Genomic DNA, 23,728 nt, shown 5'->3' on the forward strand with positions numbered 1-23,728 from the left:
AATGCCCAATTTAGTAAATTTTTTTTTCATTTAGAGAAGACAGTAGAGAGAGAAAGACAACTTTATTTTTTAGATGTGATCAGTTAATATCGTCCAATTAAAAGTAAATACTTCCCCCGAAGTTTAAAAGTATTGTGTTTATTTTCACACATTAGTTGGATTTGAAATTCTTTGCATTATTGTACTGTATCACAAGGAAGTCAGCTATCGTTTCATGAAAGACTTTTTCATTCCTGACTGGCATCTTCTCAATAGTAGGGGCCCAGGCACACCGCTCTCTTCCAAGCAAACCTTTCTACTCTTGAACAGTACTGCATTCATAACTTACTTTCAGCTCTGCAGGGCAGCAGCACCACGGAAAAACTACTCCATCTAAAAAAGTTACATCATTGCAAACAAGTACTTGGCCTAGGTAGATGAATGCCTCACGCACTTTTCACACACAAAACACATCCAGAAATCCCTACCGCAGACACTCGTTTCTACAACCATGTGTTATCACAGATAGTCATTTTCCTGCTGTTCACATTTTGATACGACTCCAGTTACTCTGTTTTAGGGCTGCTATAAGAAAATATTTTAAGGCCGAAATGAATTAAATGGGGGAGGGGAATCAGTTTGGAACAAAAGTACAGAACTACAGTGGTACCTCGGGTTAAGTACTTAATTCGTTCCGGAGGTCTGTTCTTAACCTGAAACTGTTCTTAACCTGAAGCACCACTTTAGCTAATGGGGCCTCTTGCTGCCGCTGCGCCGCCAGAGCACAATTTCTGTTCTCATCCTGAAGTTCTTAACCTGAAGCACTATTTCTGGGTTAGCAGAGTCTGTAACCTGAAGCGTATGTAACCTGAAGCGTATGTAACCTGAGGTACCACTGTATTAGTGTGCTCCAACACCCGGGGAAGGAATTCAATGCCACACTCCTCCAATCATTCCATTAATGCAAGGATTTTGGTTTGACAAAAGAAATGATCACTCTCTCCTGCTCACAACATGCTGTTTCAGTGGTTCTCTCAGGCCTCCCAGAGCCAATGGTAAAGGGGCACATGGGGGGGAAGGAGAGGGGAGGAAATCCTCACTGCACAAGTGGAAGTCCTCTGCTGATGGGATTAATTAGCTGAATCCCACTCTGGGGTTCTAGGCTTGATTCTGAAACATTAGGTCTTAATGAGTAACATCACATAGCTGAGCCAGGAACTTGGCAGGTGGTTCCAAGCAAATTACTAGCTCTGGGAACAGTAATCATTAATTGCACTGGGCTATTGTGGGAATGAAGAAGATAGGTGTTACAGGCAATGCTAAAAATGTATATATATATTTATGGTGCATTTTTAATAATATTGTGTTTCCAAGTGTCTGGTGAGCTGCACACAAAACAAACTTTGTCCTTTAACTGAGAAAATATTTTAATGTTGATGGTAGTGGGGAAATCACTCACTACATAAGATTAAACTGCTCATCAGTTTAATTTTATGAATCCTAAGGTGCTAACCCAATAATCTAGACTACTGGCAACTGGGTGACGACAATAAATGTTGACATATTTTGTCCCCCAATATATCCTTTTGGAAATAATTTAACTCCTTTTTTAGAACTTTATATTAATCCTATAGTATTCACTTTAGTTTTTTCCATTTTTAAAAAAAACACTCAACCTCAGTGTTGTCCGTGCTATTTTTAAAGCATGGAAGTTTCACAAAATGGTTTGAGCCCTGGGGCGTTTCAAATTGAAGACATTCCTTTAAAAAAAAATCATTTTAAGTTTCAACTCTGGCCTACCTGCCCAGAGGATATGCTCAGTATTACCATGCCACAGATGTAGGTTAAATTTCCAGTCTGTCTCTAGCCTCTCAGGCTGGCACAACCTGGGGTGAGAGGGACGACTCTTGTTATCATACAGACAGCACTTCAACTGATTAAGGAGAAGCACTGATAGGTTCCAAAGAGATTCCCATCCTCCACGCCAAGGAGTCTGCCTCTTTGAGCATGGCAAAAGGTTAAAGCAGGTTGAGATGGAGTATATCCTCAGGGCTCCATCAGGGACATGAAAGACAACTCAAGAAAGCATGTTATATTACAACAAAGACATCAAATAATTTGAGTTGGTTAGCTACTTTCTGGGTCTCCAAATTTCATCAGCCATTTAAAATGTCTACTGCATTTATTTCCTTCCTTCTTCCAAAGCTGGAAGCAGAGCGATCCTTGGGGACGTTAATAAAAGCTGTATTTAAAACCAGAAGTGTAGGACCAGGATGCTGATGAATTCACATAATGGATCAAAAATCCGTCCTTCTTAAATTGAACTGAAACTAGAAACTCCAGGTAAAAATTCTAACAAGAAGATGTTCCTCGTTTCATCACAGCACACTTTTAGCAGTTTCTTTAGCACTCTAAAAGCTGGTATATCAAATCAATCTACAAGAGTTTAATATTTAACCATTCAAAGCTTTTAGCACAAATCAGTTGTGCATCCTCTACTGTTCTGACCCATTCTAGGATGTTACAGTTCTGTATTAGCCTGTATGCTGTCTGTCATCACATTTGCCTGAAACAGGACCAAGTGGCTGTCACAGAGCAGCTCTGCCTACATTGCCAGGCGGAGCAAAGGCAATACATGCAATTCAAGACTCCAGACCTATTAACATCTTGTCAAAACTGCTCATTCAGAATCAGGCAGCATACTGAGTAAAGCTCAGAAGCAAGCAAGCCAATTCCTGGTACACCTGTTCACTATACAGACTGACTCCTAGTCTAGCTGTAGCCAAAACTTCCTTGCTGCTTCTCATATTTACCTGCCTTGCCACATCTGTCTGAGAGTCTATTGATCACCAAAACCAGCATCTTTATTTTGGGTATCTCTGTCGCATGAAGACTGGCAAGGTGATTCCATATTGTCTACTGGATTATCTTTGATCTTGCTTGATCTTACTACTATTTCTGCACAAAGTACCAACTTCTGCTAAGAGTACCTTGATATATGCCTTTCTTCTTGGACAGACCTGACGGTTTCTGATTTGACCAGAATTTTCACTGTTTTCACATTTTGATTTGAGACAGTACAATTCTCAAATAGTGCCTGACACTTTAACTGTACTTTAAGCATGAATCAGTGTCCATATTTCAAAGTTCTTGGTCTGCATGCTGTAGATGAAAGAAAAATGGGTGGAGAGGGATGAGTGTGGATGTAGATCAGACAAGCAAGTCAAAAGACTGTGATGTGGTTCCATAGCAACAACCAGTCAAGTGCCTTTCCTCCTCATAAGGGCTAGCACAAGACATTGTGCCACCTGAAGCAGACAGCTCCACCGCTGAGCTCCTGCCAATCCTCCTCCTCTCCCCCACCACTTCCTTTTAAATAGAAAGGCATTCTGATCAAGGTGGCCTTAGACAGTGGGACAACCACCATTGTCACTTTTGCAAGGCAGCTAGAAATCCTCTTTTAAATGTCACTGAAAGAACTTCTAGCTAGCCACAGAAAAGTAGTGGTGGCGGCGCCATTCTCTCAGGCATAGGAATGAGGCTGGTGCTCTAGAGAGTCCCACAAGAGATGGCTGGGTGGTAGCAACAACAGATGGATTGGTGTGCCCGTCAGTGAGACAAACAAGCTAATCTGCTGCCGCCTGCCCCCCTGTCTGTGTCAATTGGCTCGGTTTGCCAAATGAAAGCAAAATATGGGACAGCAGCAAACAAGAAACATTATTCCCAGTAAGTGAGATACATGAATAGAAACTGCTTTGCAATCATCCACTGGGATATATACCAGTGTAATCTCTCTTAAAGCAGTCATGAACAAAACGGATGAAGTACTGAGGTCTGTGGAAGGCGACTGGGATGGCAGAATGACAAGAGAACACTTGTGGACTGTCAAAGAACCACAGCCGAACAGCAGCAGAATGGGTGCAAATGGACTGTTACTTCAAAAACCAGTGGGGTTTACATTTTGTGCAGGGAGAATCACACAACTGCATATTGTATGGATCTGCTTTGAAACTGACCTATGATGGCTGTAATAACAGAAATATTGTCATTTTATAGCCCAGCCGCTAAGTGGTTACTTGATGCTGAGGACAAACCACAACAGAAATCTATAAGGGCCTTGTGAATATCCGCAATTATCCCTATTTATTAAGCTGTTGCTAGAATCAGAATGCTGAAGTAGACAAACAATTGGTTGTCAAAGAAGACAGTTCTGAGAGAATGGGAAGGGGCGGGTGTGGTAATGGCTGAGGTCTGCACCATTACATGGTTCCACACAGACATTTAAAGCACATGACTTCCCCCACAGAATCCTAGGGACTGCAGTTTCACCCTTAGAAAACTACAATTCTCAGCACTCTTAACAAACTACAGCTCCCATGATTCTCTGGGGGAAGTCATGTGCTTTATATCTGCACTGGATGTGTTTTAAGCATCTGGTGTGGCTTCACCCAAATACCTCCCCAAGGCCAAAGCTACCACAGATTCGAGTTTTAAAGCGGCTACCATACACTACATGAGAGAGAGAGAAAGATTTATTTCCCATTGCCAAAGAGCAACTACAATAGTCTCTTGTTGAGGCTCACAGTGACAGTGATTAGAAATACAGTGGTGCCTCGCAAGACGAAATTAATCCGTTTCTTGAGTCTCTTCGTCTAGCGGTTTTTTCGTCTTGCGAAGCAACCCTATTAGCGGCTTAGCTGATTAGCGCTATTAGCGGTTTAGCGGCTATTAAAGGCTTAGCGGCTATTAAAGTCTTAGCGGATTAGCGGCTAAAAGGCTATTAGCGGCTTAGAAAAGGGGGGGGAGCGAAAAAAAATAGGAACACTTGCAAGACGTTTTCATCTTGCAAAGCAAGCCCACAGGGAAAATCGTCTTGCGAAGCAGCTCAAAAACGGAAAACCCTTTCGTCTAGCGGGTTTTCCGTCTTGCGTGGCATTCGTCTTGCGGGGCACCACTGTATCTGCTTCTCTTTGAAACCCAAAGATCATGCTTTGGGGTGGGGCTGGATTTTGCCAAGGTGAAACTCAGACCTCAGAACCCATATCCTGGAAAGCAGAGACACCCTTACCACCACTTTAGCACGAATTCTTATTCTTGCCATCTGTGCAGTAACAAAACGAAAGGGAGAAAAAGACATTCTGGTAGAATGGCTGCACAGTGACAGTGGGGGTATAAACTGGAACCGGTGGTTGTGTGAAAATCACTGCTTGTTTAGGGCTGTTGTGCTGATAATAAATGGCTTTGGGGCAAAACATTCTCATCTATATATACACCTCTATCAGAAAAGAGCAAAACAGGCCAGGGTGTTAATAATGTGAAATATATATACTGCTAAAAATTAAATTGAAATACTATTTTCTAAATACCTTCCCACACATAAGTGGCCTATTTTTTTCTCTCCCTCCAGACAGTATCAGTTTATTTCAAATTTAGAGATACTGGCCTTGATTCAAATTCATGGCAGTTATAGAAACCAATGTTCCATGGCTTGATTCAGGTGGCAAGCATTAAATCTTTTTCCTGCTGTCATGCAACAACAACTTTAATACAAATTAGCACTGCCAAACTCAGTTTTCTGAGCTCCAAAGTCCTTGATGCTACTCCCTGAATTTTATTCATTCTTTCACACGGATTGTGCTCTTTTGAAATTGTTGTAGCTGACAACAACAAGAAGAACAACAACAAAACCCACCTTTTAATAACAATGGATTCTGCACTATAATTCACCATGCTGGAAAAAATTTAACAGGCAATCTTCATTATTTTAGCTGAGGTAAAACTCAATCAAAACCATGCACCGTAATTTCTTATTTGGAAATTGGTTTTCTCAGAGTCAGATCCTCTCCTCAGCCTGATTGTTTACACTGCCTCCAACCTGTCAGTCAATAATGATTTCATAAATTTCATGCTACCAAGTCAGCTTTCATGTCAACTTCTCTTTGGGCTTTTCGGCACAATCCGTCAAAGTATGTTCCAAACTCATTTTAACCTTTGAATGATATTCCCATAAGACCATTTTCAGTGACAATAGTGTAATATCTGATTTGCACACAACAGATGGGGGATGGTAGCCCTACTGCTGTGCCTGTTCCATTCAAAAAAAACAAAAACCTGGCTAGAGAGGCACTTGTACACATGAAATGGGGAGCACATAAGATCTATTTTATTTATTTGATATCTTAAATTTGTATACAGTGATATATTGGGTTAAGAACTTAATTCGTTCTGGAGGTCCGTTCTTAACCTAAAACTGTTCTTAACCTGAGGTACCACTTTAGCTAATGGGGCCTGCTGCGCCGCTGCTGCACGATTTCTGCTCTCATCCTGAAGCAAAATTCTTAACCCGAGGTACTATTTCTGGGTTAGCGGAGTCTGTAAACTGAAGCATCTGTGTGTATAACCTGAAGTGTGTGTAAACTGATGTACCACTGTACTGCTTTTCATCCAAAGATCTCAGGGTGAATCACAGCATAAAAATACAAAATTAAAATAAAGTATACATAACAAAAGGGACGTGGGTGGCGCTGTGGGTTAAAGCCTCAGCGCCTAGGGCTTGCCGATCGAAAGGTCGGCGGTTCGAATCCCCGCGGCGGGGTGCGCTCCCGCTGCTCGGTCCCAGCGCCTGCCAACCTAGCAGTTCGAAAGCACCCCCGGGTGCAAGTAGATAAATAGGTACCGCTTACCAGCGGGAAGGTAAACGGTGTTCCGTGTGCTGCGCTGGCTCGCCAGATGCAGCTTTGTCACGCTGGCCACGTGACCCGGAAGTGTCTCTGGACAGCGCTGGCCCCCGGCCTCTTGAGTGAGGTGGGCGCACAAACCCCAGAGTCTGTCAAGACTGGCCCGTTCGGGCAGGGGTACCTTTACCTTTACCTTTTTATACATAACAAAAACAAGAAAACAAAACAAACCAGTAACACACACCGCTCCCACAAGCACATTTAAAAGCACATAGAATGTTAATCAGCTAAAGTCCTGGTTAAAGAGAAACTATTTCACCCGGTGCCTCAAAATGTATAATGATGGTGGCCAGGCGAGCCTCCCTGGGGAGAGCATTCCAGAAACAGGGAGCCACTGCAGAAAAAGCCCGATCTTGTGTTGCCACCCTCTGGACCTCATGTGGAGCTGGCACACACAGAAGAACCTCAGACGATCGCAGGGTCTGGGTCAGTTCATATGGGAAAATATGATCCTTGAGGTCTTGAACAGCTTATGGCTCTTAGGTCAAAACCACCACTTTAAGTTTAGTTCAGAAAGGGTGCAACGTAAGCAGAGCCCAGCACATGCTGAAGCCTTCTATGAAACTGGTACCCATGATTTTGAGAGATGATGAGCAGACAGATCAAATATAGCTCCAATGCTAGGTGGGGTTGGAGAGGAGGCACGGTTTCAATTCCCCCACCATACACCAAATTGGGAAGACCTGCTTTTAAACTCTTGAATATTTTACCAGAACAATCTCGCACTGTGCGGAGAGTGGGGTGGCGGTGCAACCATGGTGTGTCTAAAGTGGGATTTGTGTTTCCTGGAAGAGTGCTTGTGAGGTGTGCCTGAGCCGAAATGAAGGGAGGCTTAGCAACACTCCTTGACTGGCTTGACCCAATGGAGCAGTGACAAAGCCTGAAGTGGAACCAGCGGTTTGGTAGAACTGACCAGCTGTTAACAGGGTGGGTGCAAAGCTTCCATGAAGAGGTGTGACTCCGTGCAAGGTGGGAGGCCTGCGTGACTTAAGTGCTACAGGGAGTTTAAAGTCACCCAGGAACCCAGGTGCAAGACAACAGGTGCAAAGAGATGGAGTGTCTCCCAGTTATTGGACACCTAAGCTTTAGTTTCCTTTATACAGCATCCATGTTCCTTACTACATCAAGTAGAGTGATACTGGAAGTAATATATTATCCATCTTAAGCATTTCTTCCTTTTGTCTCTTTTTAAAATATCAATTAGTCATTTCTTCAGCAGTAACACATTTGAAAAATGTCAATTTTAAAACACATGCTCAGGGATAACAGTTCATTTTTCACCCCCTCTGCTTTTTCTGTGGAAAGAGAACAGGAAGTATTTTTACAATATTCAAAAAGCCACAAGCATCTAGGCACATAATCTTATTTCGGTTTTTTAAAAACCCACAAAATCAATTTAATAAAACACTTCTCCTGTTATTAACTTAATGAAACACTTCTCCTGTTTTCAAAGTACCAGGTTAGGCTATGTGGCTGAGTATTTTAGCCCATCTTTCCCTGTACTTCCTACTCAGACAGACAGAGGCTCTTCCAGGATCTGAGGTGAAAAGAAATCAAGCTGGACATGCCAGGCATTTAGGCTTGGACTTTGAGCATGCCAAACATGTGCCACCCCTCAACTAAGGATCTTTCCCAAATCCTTGTTAGATATTTATGACTATTCAGTGTTGAAGGCAGAAACTGGTGGTGCTCTCTCAAAGAAGAACAACCGCTCCTTCCACTCTCTCTCACATGTTGTTTTGGACTGGAGGCAAAGAAAAAACTTGTATCACCTAGATGTCAAGGCAAAAGTAATGAATACAGGATGGAAGGTGAAATAAATGTTTGTTTCATAAACTCATGTGTTACCAAGTCTCCTAGGTGGTGAAAATGGTTAGCTATCCTTTAGTAGCAGGTACATACAACATATTAGAGTAAAATGGTTTTCAGACATGCACTTCTGTGTTCAATGTACAACATCTAGAGACTGTTCTGAAAGTAAATTTGACTGAAATCAATGAGGCCTAATTCCAAATAAAATGGATAGCATTGAGCTGCATGACATTGAGCTGCATGACTACCTGACATTCAGAAGACATCTTAAGGCAGCCCTGTTCAGGGAAGTTTTTAACGTGTGATATTTTACTGTATTTTTGGTTTTTATGGAAGCCGCCCAGAGTGGCTGGGGAGGCCCAGTCAGATGGGCGGGGTATAAATAATAAATTATTATTATTATTATTACAATGCTGCACTCATTTTAACACTTCTGTGATTTTTCTGAAGCCCTGTGCATGAATTCAGATGCATCTGTTTACCTTGGCCTTGGACACATGATATATTTTTAGGACCCACCCTATTCTTTTGACTGTATTTGTTTTAAGCTGATTTTAATCCTACATTTTAAATTCTTGTAGCCTGCCTTGTGGTGTAGGTTGGGCAAGAAATCAAATAAATAATATGAAGCAACTGAAGTTTATGGGGAACTCCGTAAATCTCAAATAGATAGCTTGAATGTTGAACTATCATAGTGTTAGCTCATGCACAGATATTAACACTTTAAAGAGAGTGCCTTTGCTTTAAACTTGATCTCACTAGTTAACAAATATATCAAAGTTATTCTAATTTTCTTTCGCCTACCATTGGGATCAGACCTCAAAAGCAATTGACTGGATTGACATCATCTGTTTTCTTTTTATTCCATATATATCAATACAAATTTTGACTATTATGGGCAAAATGCTGTAAGCGTCTCAAAATGCGTCTCAATCACATTTTATATTTTTAGGATACTCCTCACAATTTAAAAGCAACAGTGTGATGGCCTGTTCACACATTCTAAATGCTGCAGGATATACAACCTTATTCTGGGGTGGGGAAAATGAATTTCCACACTGCTGACTCCCTTTTTTTTATTTAAGGCAGAATTATATGCTTTCCAGAGCATGAAAGGGGGGAAATGTTTGCAACCCAATCCTAACCATATTTATTAGGAAGTAAATTTCAGTGACACCAATGAGATTTATGTCCAAATAAATTTGTTTGGAACTGCACCCTTAGTCTAACAAACACAAGGGAGCTGAAATCAACTACTCTGAAGATGATTCTGAAGAAGCCTTGTCAGTTTCATCTCAGCAATGAAGCCAGCTAAAATCTCAAGGTGAAGTAAGAAATCTCATTGCTGGAGGGGTAGGTGTGAAACTGACAATTGACTTCTGTAGACTTAATCAACTGTCAGGAAAATGAATCACACATTTTTTTCTCTGTAAAATTATTGTATTTTGGGTGTAACGTTTTTAAAAAATATATGCAACCTCAAGAGAAACTGTCTATATCCCATGCATCAATTGAGAAAGAGTTGAGCATTTATCTCTCTCTAAAGTGACCACCTGGAAAAGACCTGAACTGAGCAGCAAGATACAAGTTTAAGCCAGGTTTTAGGTATGTCATACACTGAGTATTGCCTTCCTTCCTGATTGGTGTGCTTACAATCTGAGGTTCCTGTATGCTTTTTAGAAGGAGACACAATTTGTGGGAAATAAGAAATAATAAATAATTTAGCAAGCTCTAATTCATATGAATTTAACTGAAAATCTATCACTGAATCCAAGCCCCTCTATTCTTGCACAGGTTTTACCCTCTGAAGCAACAGAAAATAAATTTGGCCCATCAACTATGCAACAACTCTTAAAATATTCAAACATAGCTGTCATATTGCCTCTTCTTCAGGCTAATCATAATCAACTCTTTTAACCTTCCATCATACAACCATTCCCAGGCCCCAACCATCTCTGTTGCCTTTTTCTGCACACATTCCATTTTGTTGGTATATGTCTTAATCTACAGCACCATCAACTAGGAACATTTGTTTGAAATGGGAAGAAGTTTAGTCTCGGCTGTTGGAAAGTTCCAAATGTTCAGTGAGGCTGAACACCACTTGATGCAAAGTTTGGTAAAAATTAGCAAGCAGTTTTCAGAGAGATATGGTCCTAAATCTATGAATCTTTGTGGCCTCTGCTGCCTCACAAATCAATTCCGCAGTTGCTCAACCCATCATCTGAGAATACTAGCCAACTCTCTTTTATTAAGATGAGTATTCCGACCAGTTTTAATTTGAGTGCTTGAAAAACAGTAGCTTGAAGAACATCTTCCAACTTTTTTTTCTTTAGCGTTTTCAAAACAGTTGGTCAATATTTTATTATTTTTTGTTCAGATCCTTCTGTTGCTATAGTGCAGAAGGTTTATTCTTTAAAAGGCGGAATGCAGTATTGTAAAAAATGTCAATGTTGTTGTAAATTGATTGTTATTGAAAATGACAATTAAAAAAAACATTTTAAAGGGAGTGAAATGGCTGTCAGCGCCAAGTATCCACTACGCTAGCTACCTTTGTGAGTGCTATACTATTCCATTCCACAATGGCCTGAGACTCATCAGAAAACCATCTAACACTCCTGATAGGGCTGAAAATTCACATGTCCAAGACTATGACTTGGAACATCTTTTGTGTCCTTGGATTCTGATGTGCCAGACCGAAGGGGTTGGCTTTAAAGCCCAATCATGTAATTAGGGCTGATAACTAAGGGCTTCACTAAGCAAGGAACCCACCTTCAGTCAAACATTGCTCAGTTTCCAAGCTATGTGATAACAACAGGCTCCTCAAAGTGCATTTCCATTTGGTGATCCATTTGGCACAGTCAGATGCTATAGTTTCACTGCCACTTCCTGTGTTGCTCAAACAAATCTTTACAGGCACTTCCTGTGCCCTCCTTGGAGTGGCAAGAAAAAAGAAAACTATATTGGAACAAGACGAACAAAATAAAAGAGAAATTGAATTCTGGAAAAAAAAATATTTCTCAGACAGGCTCTCCTCTGATGTTTCTGCCTCTTGCAGACTTGAGAATAAGCATAGGAATCATTTGGAGGGCAGCTCTCTCTTCAGCCACTCAGCCCTAAATTCCTTGACAAGTAATTCTTCACAGAACAAATAAACTATTCACTCTAACCCATGAAGAGCAAAAGCAGAAAGTTTGGATAGGAAAGCAGAAAGTTTGGATAGGAAGTTTTATTCCACTGCCTTATAATCTATACGCATATATTTTCTGTGGAAGAAGATATCACCCTCCTTTAACTTCCCAGACTACAAGCTTTCAAGATAATGCCTTTCATTTGGCCACTCCACATACTGTGGTTCTAAACCTATGGTGGAATAATTGACCTCTGACATTATATCTGGGTCTAGTGAGGAAGTCGTGAATCAAACACCCTTTGATGGGGAAGGCCTTCTTCAGCACTCAATGTGAAAACACAGCAGAAATGATTTAAAAAGAATAAATCCTTTCAACAATCAGTTTTTTTCCTCTAAATAAGCCTTTTCCAACCTCCTGTAAATGTTTTGGACTATAACTACCATCATCCTTGATCATTGGCCATACTGGGTGAGGCTGACAGAAGTTGTACTCTAGAACATCTGGACAGGACAAGGTTGCTCTAACCTGCACATATGCTCATTTGCTTTTAATACGAGCTTTCCATTCCCAAACAGCATCAGACCCTTTTACATTCACTTGTACCTCAGATACTCCAAGACTAAGCCTCTTCTTAGTCTCAGTCCTTCTAGACGTTTCAGGCAGCTGCTCACAACATCTGGAAAATGTAAGTTTCTATTTCCATCTCTCTTATCAGTGCTAGGATGTGATGATGCTTAAGAAGTGGTTCAGGGCAGGATAATCTACAGCAGAAAGAAAACTGTCGGCTACTTAACTTTCATGATACTACTGCTGAAGTATCAAAATTTAGAACAAGAGGAAAATCCCAGTTGTCAGTCTGTGAATAGAAATATTGAGGAAAGGTTGGAGTTCAGAACCTTTAAACAAAAGACTTTTCTTCCTGTTCCGGCAAGCAGAACAGAAGATTCACAAGCGACTGAAATTAACCCCAAGAGGCTGAGCTAGCGGAGACGACTGGTCAGTTTTCAGTAAAATGTGCTGGCCTCCAATAACTGCATAGGTTTTCAGATTCCACATAAGTTCTTCGGCGAAGGATACCAAATTGTGCTGTTGAAGTGGGAATTTCTAAGAAGGAAGCAAAACCAAATGCAAGAATGCTATCCAGAGCTAGCAAAAAACGGAACACCACTTTCAGATACCTCAGCATCACATCCTAATACCACTAAATAATTAATTTAAATACATTTGTTTACCTAACCTTATAGCCCATTTATAGGCTTTTGATGCAGTTTACAACCATAGCTACTTCTGCCATGAAAATATCATATGCAGTACAATAATTAAAACAAACAATTCTACACCTAAGAACAAGGCAGCACTACCAGAAGACGATAATACAGCCTTGTCAATGTTAATACACCACCACCAAGTATCTTCCAGTGCAAATACCAGAAAAAGATGAGTCCATGTGTTTATGTCACAGCTAAAACCTTTTTGACTTGCAGGATAGCTAGCACCTCTTTCTGAACTTCCTTAATGATATAAATGTACAGTTGTGATGAAATCAGGCAATATTTGGACATGTGGTGGTCCTTGTTTATATAAAATGATGAGGCCATAAAGATCCAGTACAAGGTGTTGCCTGGCTTGCTAATATGATTGATATATGGACAAAAAAGCATACTTGAGAAAAAATACGAATATCTGAGATATGTATTATGTATCTGTGATATGTATTCTCTCTCAGTTGAAAACTATCTGGCTTTTTTGTTCAGGAAAGCAGCCTTTTAATAACAGAATACTCAGTTTCCTGTCCTACAGTTCAACAATTGCAAACTAATGTATAGTCTAAGTCCCCTATAAATCATGTTCTCATTTATGCCGCCACATACTGTATTTCCCCCCGTTGCCTCACAATGAAAGCAGAGAGGATGTCTATTAAGCCTATTTGTTCATGTTAAGTAATTTCACACAGAAAATAGGAACTGACCAAGACATAAAACTGAGCTGGAAGATTCTTGGCCAGAAAGGGGGATGGGATAGCTACAATGCTGCAAAATCAGCTTATACCCAACAGTTTACAGTGGTGCCTCGCAAGACGAAATTAATCCGTTCCGTGAGTCTCTTCGTCTAGCGGTTTTTTCGTCTTGCGAAGCAACCCTATTAGTGGCTTAGCGGATTAGCGCTATTAGCGGTTTAGCGGCTATTAAAGGCTTAGCGGCTATTAAAGGCTTAGTGGATTAGCGGCTAAAAGGCTATTAGCGGCTTAGAAAAAGGGGGGGGAGCAAAAAAAAATCGAAACACTCGCAAGACGTTTTCGTCTTGCAAAGCAAGCCCATAAGGAAAATCGTCTTGCGAAGCAGCTCAAAAACTGAAAACCCTTTCGTCTAGCAGGTTTTCCGTCTTGCGAGGCATTCGTTTTGCGGGGCACCACTGTACATATATTTATAGTCCAAAACCACACATTTGACAGTCACAGAAAAGACATCACATTGGTGCCTGAGCTTGAGGTAACTCATGTTCAAGATGGTGCAGTGGTAAGGGTCCTTTAAAGCAATTTCCTCAATACACAACAAATGCTAGTATGGATCCTTAAACTGAGAGGTGAAGATGGGATAATAGCTCAGTAGTATAACATATGCTTTCCTTGTAGAATAAGACAGAGGCAGACAGAAACTGTGGAGAACCACTGCCAGTAGTGATCTTAGGTAGGTCAGGTGTCTGACTCCACAATTTCATATATTCCTATATGAAATTTCATTTCATATATTCCTAATCTTGCACAGTTTTCAGTCTTGGAGACTTGCAGCATTGCACTTGGACTCAAATCAATGTTGTCTTTTAACGCCATCAAAGCAACCAATTCACTGGTTGGTGGTTTAGTTATTTCTTATCAAGGCATCTTCTACATAAGATTACAGATAATGTGAAGGGTGAGATTTTAAAAAATATTTCTCTAATACTGCACTGATGGTGTTACACTGAATTGTGGGGGAAGTATAAAACAATAGGTACATTGCAACCCTCATCTTCTCCTTTGCCACAAGACCACCACGGGATCAGTGATACTCATTGAAATCACTGAGTAAAAACACTTGGGGAAAGTTTTATGCCAGACCTGCCTGCACAACTTGTTACCCATCAAAGCACATCAAATCAACCATGGAGAGCGAGTCACCAAGGGCACAGAATACCACCTGGTTTTGCAGGGTGCCTGGAACTGCAAAAATAAGGCAGCTGTTAAGGAACGGGCAGGTCACAATATATTGCCAGTGGGCCAGGTTGGCAGGCTACAGATTATGCAGCCTGTTGAATGTAAATAGCTTCTCCGGGGCTGTATGTCATGTTGCATAATTAAGTGATTGTCTTAAGCAGGGTTAGATCCATGATTTGGGGAACCCCAGGCAAGAAGCTATTAACCAGTAGGAATAGGGGAGAGCAAAAAAAAAACCCTGCAAGAAGTATCACCAGAATCCTTGGGACACGCTCTCACTCCATGTGCAGGTAACTCCCGTCTATAACATACACCTTGACCTTCCAGGTAAGAATAATATCATGCTTGGATCAGGGAGCCTTTTACCAAATGAAGGCCTTACTGGGCTAGAAAAAGGACTGGCCAGCCAGAATCTGTGTGAAATATGATGCCTATGCTTGCACTTAATGCCAGAAAGGCATCTGTGATGTACTGTGGGTTAGTGACATGTTGACAAGCTGGAATTAGTTGAACTAGAAGGGCTGTGAAGAATTGGCAGAACTTGAAAGGAACTGTAAGGGAAAAACTGTCCTGGCTGCCACTCAGACCACAACAGCGGGGCTCTTTATTGACATCAAGGAAGGGATCCATATTGATGTCGAGTAGAAAGCACATGCACAGCAACAGGTAGTAAGTCACAACAGCCTCAATGCTCAGGCACTCCCCATCTAATCCAGAGCACCCATATCTTGGGAGTGAGAAGTACCTGCCTCCTTCAGCCTCCATTTCCTGCTTGCAGACATGCACACACCCCATTTCACCTTCCTCTTCTGTCTCTGCCACTCCATGCCTGAGCCCAGCGATGCCTCAAGGCTCATGATAAAAAGGATATGAGAGTGTTATGGAGGGTGTGATGGGGTAGTGGAACATTGCCACTGGACGGCCTGAGATTCAAGAAAAATGGTAAGTGAAATTAATACTGTGGCCTTCGTTTGATATTACAAGCTTCCACTTTCACACAAATGCATGTCTTATGTAAACAAACATAGCACTTAGATACGAGCCCATTTTGAAGGATGGTCACATTTTTCTTAAGGAAGTGCAAAACAGATACGCTCACCTTTTAAATGTGAATTGAATCAAATCTCTCCCTGTTCCAACACCTATCACAGACTGCAACATTCAGTATCTACAAAGTGAATGGGGTTTCTTCCAAAGCAGACACACTTCTAACTTCCAACATAATGCCACCCACATTTGACTGTAACAGTGCTAGACAGGACAAGACAATTGTGTCATACTACACTGTAAGCTGCACATAACTCTGGTAAGTGTGATGTGGCCACACCTGCAGTTTTCCTTAAAGACGTTTCCTCTGCAACCATTCTTATGTAATGGTTCAAAAACTATTTGGCTGTAATCATGCATTATTAGTATAGCCTTCCTTAAATAAACCTTTAGCCCCTGTGGGACCGACAAAAACCAACTTTTTGGAAAACAACAAATGCAAACTGCATTAAAAAATATTTGTTTTTAATTCCAAGATAGATTACATGTTTAAAATGTGCTTGACTCACCTATCGTTAGAAATACATTTTTGATTTATCTCTTTTTGAAAATGTTTACTAGCAACATTTATTTTTTTTAAAGGCCGGGAAATTGGCATTTATTGATTCTGAAGAGCTATGTACCTGAAAACTAGATAATCAGTTCTATTTTATTGAACTTTTCATCCTGAAAAATTCCAGTGTAAATGTAAAGAGAACATTACAATTTTTAAAAAATTATTGCCCGAAGCTCTTATCAATCACATTTTATGCACCTATCTTCTTTCCACAAAGAATATCATGTAGTTACAAGCTTAGAATTCTTCAAATGAGTTCAAGCTCTTCAAATGTATTTGTTGTTTTTATTTATTCTTATGTTAACTGGAATCTATTACATGAATGTTTAATATTTAACCATGTATCTTGTCTTCTTTCATCACAAGATTCAAGACATTACTGAAGTTTCACATCAAGGAAACTTCTCTAGCAAAAATGGCACATAAATGCCAAATGTAAAGTTAAACCATGTTTGATGCTAGAAAATTACCGTGGCAAAATACAAATCTACAGTAAAATGAATACATTTTAAAACAGACTTACTAGCCAGCAAAATATGGCAACAATTTGAGTGAAAGCTCCTCAAAGCATGAAATTATTTATGCCTCTCTAGAGAGTGTGTTCTCACTGGATACTACTACAACTTGAACAGTAAATTTGAGCCAGTTCAGTCCCAGCCAAATCAAAATCCCAGTTAATGAGTTTGGGTTTAGCTTTAATAACTAGGTAAAATGCAACATTTAAGAACCAGATTAGCACTTAAATTATAGTGATCTTATAGCCGTGGCATTTTATCACACATTGTACGTATCCCTATCATTATTTTTTTCCTGTTCCATATGGTTTTCTATGGTGATCAAACTCTGTGCGCTAGGTCTATGGAAGGGGGAAAGAAGTAAAGCAAGCTCTTCAAGCATAAATGTCAAGCTGAGATTCCCATCTTCCTCTCTGCAGTTCTTATTCACCCATCCTCACCTTGAGTCACTCCTCCTCCACATCATCTCATCACCACCTATCTTCTCTGTCCACTTCCACTACTTGTGAACATGTCTATAACCTGCAAGTAAATCTACAAATATATTGTCCAGAGTCTCATTAAAAACTATCTCATCTACAAAAGTGCCAACATAAAATCTGCATTGCTCTTGAGCGACTAGATTGTGTCTGTGTGTTTTAATGACTTACTCACTCAGAATTTCTAATAAGTATCAGTGAAATGATTACTGAGCAGTATCTCTGGATCATGCTCCACTTGACTCCGTGTTAGCTGGCCTGTGGCTGGAGTATGTATTAGTAATATTCTACACAGCAAAAGTGTCCAATCTGAAGGTTAGGCTCTGGTTCAGAAACATCTACAGTGATCACTAACTTCTAGCACTCGTGAAAATTACTGCAGGGACTTCACAATAGTGCACAAAGGCATTGCATTCATCTCCAAACCAGGTATATTATAGGAGGTGCCAGACTCTCCTTCCCCCACAAGGGATAAATTAACAAAAAATGTCAAAGTACTCATTACATTTTCATGTGGTATGGATTACATCAACTGCTGTACTGAACTAATTTAGTTAACATGAATTTGCTCATAACTTTGGTACCATAAGACACAGGTTCTGTGTAAAAAGTGTGCAGCTGAAACCAAGTCAGGTACTCTGATCTCATTCCATATATGACACACAGCTCTCTATCGCTCTCACTTGTTTATAATGTTAATTATTTTACCTTTCTTTGTAGAGATTGTGAGTGTGTGTGTGTGTGTGTGATATAAAGAATGAGACAGGAGTATGAGTCTTACTTTCAGTCTCAACCTGTCCCACCTGACATCATATAGGGTGTCAGGTGTAAGTAGATGTGGCTTGGCTGAAATGGAATTCCTAGTCAACTGAAGATTGTGGTAGCCTGAGGGTTCTCTCCACACACACACCCCACACCCCCGATGCTCTATATGAGTAAAGGTGTCCCATATGCCAAAATGGGCCCAGGGTGGAAAATGAAATGAATTTGGGCATACCTGGACCTCTACCCAACGACAGGGGGACCAGTCAGCCGCTTTCTGTTTAGAGCACTCCTTCCAGCAGTTCCATCGATCCAAAATAAATATATGTGTATGTAATAATCACAGCAACAGGAGGTTTTAGAAAGTTTAATGTATATGTAAACATGTAATCAAGTGCAAATGCTGCCTACAACCATTTATTTCAGTGTACCACACATCTGAAATATATAGCCTATTAAAAATAATGCTGTAGGCTTCCACGCTTCCTGGTGCATTTGGATGCAGATCAAGTTTACACCCAAGTTATTCATCCAACAGAAGTGATACATATGAAGATTGCTTTAACACAAGTATCCCTGGTTGAAGAAGCATTTGAGAAGGGAGAAAGCAAGTGGCCCTTGTGAGTGTGGATGATGCAAGTATTACACCAATAGGCAGATGGTGCTCTGCTGCCTTTAAAAACTACTACTGCCTTTGAATTAGTTCAGTGGAGAGGTATTGCTGTTTGTCACCTATCTGATGTTTATTGCTCTGTCCTTCTTGGCAGGTTTGCCTCGCTCGATTTGGATACACATCTGTGGTCATTCTACCCTATTCTGGGCACAATGGAGGGCAAGTTGCTCCAGTGAGGGACCATAGCTGCAAATGAGTAGATGGGCATCTCTTCACTGGATGGGCAAAAGTGGCATGATGTGAGTTGTTGTCTACCCTTTGCTAGTTGCTTTCCACACTAGTGTCCAACATCTTGCTTTTACACCTTAAGGAGAATGATTTGGTTCAGCAGATTGAATTGTCCTTGAGCCACACTATTCAGCAGGATTTGGAATGGGTGAGAGCTTGGGTGCCTCAGCTCTTGGCTGTGATGCCAGGAACACCTGCTCCCTGTCCTGCAGGTTTATTCCCACCTGGCCTGTGAAGATGGGGCCCTGAGTGACTCCAGCTACTTTAAAAAAAAATCACTGTAAATTATCTATGGTCATACTACCCACAGCCTCCAAAATATAAATCAACAAGAGAAGCTTGACATCTATAGCTGAAAATCAAAGTCAAAAACTATCTGTTGGGATAATAATGCCCTTCTCCTGTGTTATTTGTGTTGCTAACTATAGCTCTTGCATATATAATCCCATTATACTTTTCTAAATCAGCGTTTTGAGAAATGGTTTTGAACCATTAATATATTTTCCTGGTTAAAATTCTTTGAGATGTTCTTAACAAGAGTCTTAGATAATGAATTTGGGCAAACTCTGGAACAGTCTTTACAGTATTATCATTCTCATTAATTTTCAGAACTACCCACTGTGTTGAGATGATTGTCATGGGCCTAAGACTTCAATTTGGCTAAATATTTTTGCATATATTTCAACATATAAGTAACTAACAGATGTTTAAATATCAAGTAGGCACCCTGGAAATGGTTAAATATTTACTATAATGCTATAATTTATTTTGCTGAACGCATCTTCACCTCACTTTTTCTGCCTTTAAAACATTCCTTTACTGTGCTCATCAACAGTAGACAAAAAACTTTCATACGATGACAAAACATACTGGATTTAGTAAATACAGCTGTGTTAAAATCTATATATATAAAGATTCTAGAAATATGGAACATACCACAAATAAAAAATAAAAACAAATGGAAATGCTTAATGCACAGCAGTTATATAAACTTCAGACTACGTAAAATATTTCTAATTATTTGCATAAGATCTTTCAAACTTATGATTTCTTAAGGCTAGATGTTTGTTTTCTCTTAGACATGCAACCATTTCTAAAATTATTAGAAGCTGTACTCAAAATAATATTACTTTTGAAAGTTAACACTGACAATATGCACAATCCCACTTTAGTTCTACTTTAAAAAAATGCCTTTTTGTTATCTTTGAAGACTGCTTGTTTCCAATTGTTTCCTCCTTTAGCATCCTCATATCAGAGCAATAAGTATTTCATTACTGGTTTATCTGTCCAGAGGCTTGAGAAGCAGTAACAATTAACCCTCCCTTCACAGTGATTGATACAGGCTTTGCTTTCAATTTGTTCCACTACACAGATCATGAAATTCAGAATGCGATCATCCTTATTGACCTGTACCTTCAAACACATTGCTACAATGAGATGAAAGTAATTATTTAAAAAAGGAACACAGAACTATTCAATGCTAAAACAAGGCCTTCAAAAATCTTCTCTGATGACAGTCTAAGAAACTGGCAATATCAGAAATGAAATCTAAAGATGGATCTCTTTCTCAGTCTAGCAGTACTCACATTGGATGAAAGAATACTTTATTATCACCATCACTCAGCAATCTAACTCCTCCACCAACAAGGTACCAAGTGGACTGCAGGAAGATGGGAATGCCTGTGCAGAGCAGTTACTTAATACAAATCTTTCCTATTCCAACATAACGTCTTGGAACGTATCCAACATAACATGGGAACGCCTGTACAGAACAGTTACTTAATACAAATCTTTCCTATTCCAACATAACGTCTTGATCCAAACACATGGTCCTAATCCACAGAATGACTTCCATTTAAATTAAGCTTATGTGCAACTGACTTTCTCTGGATGGGGGCCATTCAGCCCAACCTGTATGTTAAAACACACGATACCCTTTCCCTTTCCATTTACTAGAAAGCTGTCCAGCAGGAAATGAAAGGGTGACATGGAACGTATGCTGTCATTACTCTTATATTCCACCTTCCCTTAAGACAGCGTACATAACTATCCCCATCACTTTTATATTCACAACAGCACTTTGAGGTGGTTAGGCTAAGAGATAGTGATTGACCCAAGGTCACCCAGTGAGCTTGAAAGCTGACTACCTGGCTACCACAACATTGCTCTTCCCCAGTTGGGAATAGGGGGCAGGGGGGTAAGTGCAGCAATAAGCCGTCAGTGACTACATGCTCTGCAAAACCACCCACCCCAAACCCACCTGCTTAAGGGGAGGAATCCCAACCTCCCTCCTGCTGCTGCTGCCGCCGCCTTGCTTGTTCACAGACCCCTTTCTAATTGGGGCCAATTATACCTCGTCTTTCTATTAAGGGTTTGAGGTGACTTGCAAGAAAAGTTAAGATTAATGTGTAATTTTATACTGAAGGGTATGGAGAACATATCCATACCTCACTAGTAATCACAGAGCTTGTCTGCAGAAGGTTCCATGTAAGAATGATCCAGTAAGGATCATAGCAGGCAACGTGGAAGATCTCTCTGCCTGAGAAACTGAAGAGCCCCTGCGCATCCAAGTAGATTGAGGTACACAGGCAAATAGCCCGGAATTGAGTACAAGGCAGATACCCAAGACTGCAATCCTAAGCAGAATTACTCAGTAAATATACTGAGTTCAGTGAGATTTACTTCTGCGTAAACAAGCTTAGGATTGCACCACTGAAAAGCAACGGATTTTACATCCTCAAATTCTAATCCAAGGAATGTTGCTCATGCAAATATAAAAACGAATAGGAACTATAATTTTAAAAATTTTGTAAAATGTCACGTTTTGTAAAATAGCTAGGACGCTTTGTTTAATATAAGGATTAATGTGAAAGAAGCTAGAGCTGAAAATGGCATAGAATGATGCTCTTTGAAGGCCCTGAATCACAAAATAGTGATGAAGATGAACCAATACTGCATGGATTAGTAATGAATTATTTTGAACTAGAATCATGGACAAGCACAAAGGGGAGGTAAAAACTAGCCATTACTCAGAAGATGATCCACAGATAAAAGGGGGGGGGGGACAGTTAAAATGTGAAAAAATGTGAAGTAGGCTAGTACTGGAGTATTGTTACACCTTAAGGAACATTCTATTTATGTTTTTGGTGTATTGTACATTACGAGGAATTCACACAGTATAATCCACAAGTGCCTGGGTGATAGTAGGGTTAAATCAGGCAGCTTCTATGTAAACCAGCATAAAACAACAACACAACATTAGCTGTCAAAGGAAGTCTTTGTAGGCTTAAAATCATAACAAAGGGAGTTTTGTTAATATACTTAACTTTATAAGAAAGTACATTGTCAATAGTTTTAATTTTTATAATTCCACTAACTCCCATTGGAGGGGGGGAAAGAGCTACTACCAAATTAGTATAGAAATTATTATTTTTTCTTTAACTCAGGGGATGGGGAGTTAAAACTAATTGTAAGGGGATGGGAAAAAGGAAAGTAAGAAAGAGCTATTCACAGAAATTCCTGAGATTCTTATGAACAGACTGTTTAAATGAAGAGCACTTTAATCAGTAGAGGAATCCTCACGTTCCTAATGTCTTGCTGTGCATTCTGCAGGTTAGAGTAGCAGCTGGTAGAGGTCATATATCTTTTGTGAGCATCCCAAAAAGGCTCACTGCCAGACTGTTAAATTATGAATAAGCAATGAACAAAAGAATGCAGATACGGTACTGACAAGATAATCCAAGCAAATTTATCTATGACAAATTTCACAGGATTAACAAATTACATTTACACAGAACAATAAAAATCTGCAAAAAAAGGAAAAAGAAAAGAAAAGAAGATGAGCCTACTTTCCCTTAACATCAGGAAAGAAAGAAAAAAAAATCAAAAAGTGATTTCACAGCAGGTATTTAAATTATAACATTACCTAAAAAATAAAGACATGTGCAGCACATTCCTATGTATATTTACTTGGAAATAAGTCCAACTGTGTTTAATGGAACCTAGTATGGGGAAGCTATTTTTTCTCTTAAACAGAGTGTAACAAATAAAGTGCACAGAATGCTTCATCAGATAAAGTTTATCTATCTATTATTTGTTTCATACTGTATAACACTTAAATTATTAGTGTTTCTCATAACTAAAATTAAGTTAGAAGCGCCAACAGCATTGTATGGCAAAAAAAAGAAAAACCAGAACTGTTACTTTATCGTCTTTTATTTATTTCTTCTGTCAGTACAACCAACGTTAAAAAGGAAAGCTTTAGCTATGAAAAAATAAATTCTAGCTGCCTTCCCCAGAAGTAAAAAATAATAATACTTTTTTAAGGCTACCAAATACAGAATACAAATTAGAGAAGCATCTTAGTCGTTTCAATTTCTTTTCATAGATTGCCAACACTGGATTTGTTAAAAGTTACTGCAGACACTACTTGCAAAGGAATTGTTAACTGTTGCCTTGATCCTGAAAAGTTTGCCTTGCTGGAAATGGACGCAATAATGCAAGGATCAGTAATTACTAAATATCAGGTGTCCTGGGAAAAATGTTCACCCCACTTCAGTTGTAGTTGTTTGCATGGTTGCTTATGACTGATTACACCAGATGTAGAGGCACATTCA

General features: G+C 39.8%; 1 protein-coding gene and 1 long non-coding RNA gene across 12 annotated transcripts in view; both read right to left on the bottom strand.

Annotated features, from left to right (window-relative positions):
• The window catches only part of LOC309527331, a 33,372-nt gene extending 24,787 nt beyond the window's left edge, over positions 1-8,585 (bottom strand). The window contains exon 1 of the long non-coding RNA XR_014217191.1: positions 6,976-8,585. This is a non-coding gene — a long non-coding RNA (uncharacterized lncRNA). The remainder of the gene's footprint in view (positions 1-6,975) is intronic.
• Positions 1-23,728, bottom strand: part of NPAS3 (neuronal PAS domain protein 3) — a 652,478-nt gene that overhangs the window by 610,127 nt on the left and 18,623 nt on the right. The window lies entirely within an intron of this gene.

The sequence above is a fragment of the Podarcis vaucheri genome (genome assembly GCF_965113315.1).
Source record: "Podarcis vaucheri genome assembly, chromosome: 1".
NCBI classification, from domain to species: domain Eukaryota; kingdom Metazoa; phylum Chordata; class Lepidosauria; order Squamata; family Lacertidae; genus Podarcis; species Podarcis vaucheri.